At 47.2% G+C, this 2,500-nt stretch overlaps 1 protein-coding gene across 4 annotated transcripts in view; it reads right to left on the bottom strand.

Annotated features, from left to right (window-relative positions):
- LOC134089895 (kinesin light chain 1-like) overlaps window positions 1-2,500 on the bottom strand; it is a 47,999-nt gene that overhangs the window by 23,939 nt on the left and 21,560 nt on the right. The window lies entirely within an intron of this gene.

The following is a 2,500-nucleotide window of genomic DNA, read 5'->3' as shown; positions in this document are numbered from 1 at the left end:
GTGCTCGTTCCCTCAAAGGGGGAATATTTAACTAGCTCTCTAAAAGGGGGGGTGGGGGGGACTGAGGTCTATTTCAAGACGCGACCGGTAATAAACAGACCCCGTCCCCATTTACATAGAGACGACCTTCTCATTTGCAGTGTGTCAGGGGGAGACACATGCAGGGGCTGACAGCCCTAAAACGCCGTTAGTATTTCGCCTAATTTGTTGACACCTAATAAAGGTCTTTTCAAAGTGTTATGAATGTCTTTTTTTAAAGGGTCACAAATGTCTTTTGAAGTGTTAAGGATGTCAGAGGAGAACGAGGGGAGGGGTGGGGGTGGGGTGGTGGATTAGTGGTAGCCTAGAGCGAATGTCATGTCAGTAGCAGCCTCCTCCACTTCTGTCTCTACAGAAAGAGACAGAGAGAGAAAGAGAGAGAGAGAGAGAGAGAGAGAGAGAGAGAGAGAGAAAGAGAGAGATAGAGAGAAATGAAAGGAGACCGTAACAAAATAATGTCTGATACATGAAGAAGTAAAAGTGAATATGAGTCAGTTTAGAGCTGCTGCTTGGCTGACTGTGTGTAGCACTATGGTAGAGTGAAAGAGGGGCAAGTAAAAATAAAACAACACAACACAACAAATTTAATACCATTTAATAACACTTAAGGTGTGAAACGTGTGTTTGTATTCACCATCACATTTAGGAAGAGGAACTATGCAGGATTGGTGATTTCATCTCTGGTTTCGGTTTCGTTTTCGCTCGTTTTATGCTTGCATTTTCTCTGCAGAGCTTCCCCGACAGCTTTAGCGTGTATATTTATACATGTATAGGCTATATTTAAATATATAAATTGCAAGCGTGGTTCTTCGTCTCAGACTTCCTGATGTAAACAAGGAGCGATCGTCTCCTGCAGAAAGTTGCATAGGGTCTCTTTAAATGCTTAACGACTCAAAAACCAACATCTGATAGAGCAGAATAGAAGAAGAGACGAGAGAGAGAGGAAACAGAGGAGTGCCCCCCCCCCCACCCCCCTCCGTCCTTAAGGCTTATGAGAATACACTCTATGATGGAGAGAATGATGGATGAGAGATGTCAAGAAAGAGAGGGGGATGAGATAGAGAGAGAGAGAATGGGGAGAGAGGGATGAAGAGAGAGAAGGAGGGAGGAGGGAATAGCTAAGCGGGATGAACGAGATATTTGAAGGAAGCACCTTCACTGTGAGAGAGAGAGAGAGAGAGAGAGTGAAGGAAATATGGGCACTGATAGATCATGTATCCGCACTAATATACAGTGGAGATGATATAGGGGACTTAATGGGCTACAGGAGGGAGAGGATACATCAAGGGACTGAGAGAGGAAGAAAGAGAGGAAGAGAGAAGGAGAGAGAAAGAGAGAAGGAGAGAGAATTTAAATTTGAGAGAGAGAGAGAGAGAGAGAGAGCCATTACAGGGACGTGTGGAGAGTAAGAGAAAAGTGTGTGTGTGTGTGTGTGTGTGTGTGTGTTTATGTGTGAGAGACAGATTGTGTGTGTGTGTGTGTGTGTGTGTTTAATTAGAGATAGAGAGAAACAGAAAGAAAAAAAGAAAGAGAAAATTAGCTTCCACTGTGAACCTCTAATCTATCCAGCAGGAGATGTTTGGATAGACAGACAGATAGGAGGGAAGAAAAGAACTGAGAGAAAGAGGAAGATAAGGATGGGCAGCCCCCCCCCCCCCTCCTCTCCCTCCCCCTCTCCTCAGGGACTCCTCCGTCCGGGAACAGAGTGGAAATCGATGGAGTCTCCTCCTCAGCAGGGGAGGAGTGTGACACAGTAGCCGTGAGCAAGCAGACCTCCTCCTGGGGAGGGGCAGCGCTGTGCGTTTAACATGGAGCAGAGGGGGAGGAGGAGGAGGAGGGGGGAGGGGGAGGAGGAAGAGGAGGAGGAGGGAGGAGGAGGGGAGGTGGAGGAGGAGGGAGGAAGGGAGGAGGAGGAGGAGGGAGGAAGGGAGAGGAGGAGGAGGAGGAGGAGAAAGAGGTGTGGGGGAAGAGGAAGCTGATAGATTGCATCGTCATGTTTTCATCCAGTCAGAGAAAGAAGAGGGGAGGGGAGGTAGACAGATTGTGTATGTGTGTGTGTGTGTGTGTGTGTGTGTGTGTGTGTGTGTGTGTGTGTGGACTGGTGCCAACATTAATTAACACCTGAGCAATTCACAGGTTTTGTGTGTGTTTAATGCGTGTGGGTGTGGCAGGCCATGCTGTGCTTGTTATGCATGTAAACCTTGTTCCGTTTTAGCTCATTTGAATACATTTGAATTTTATATCCCTCACCACAGGCAAGGCATCCAAGTGGTTGTACTTTGTGAGCTGGTTTATTAAACTCAAGGTGTGTGTGTGTGTGTGTGTACGTTCTGGTTGCACTACTTGAGCTGGTTCATGAACTCCAGATGTGTGTGTGTGTGTGTGTGTCTGTACACCACTCACCGTGGGCGAGACGTCCTGGTCGTACTTCTTGAGCTGGTTCATGAACTCCAGGTGTGTG

The sequence above is a fragment of the Sardina pilchardus genome, chromosome 1, assembly GCF_963854185.1.
Source record: "Sardina pilchardus chromosome 1, fSarPil1.1, whole genome shotgun sequence".
NCBI lineage: Eukaryota > Metazoa > Chordata > Actinopteri > Clupeiformes > Clupeidae > Sardina > Sardina pilchardus.
Note: the sequence above shows the minus strand (reverse complement) of the source record. Positions and strands in the feature narration are given on the sequence as shown.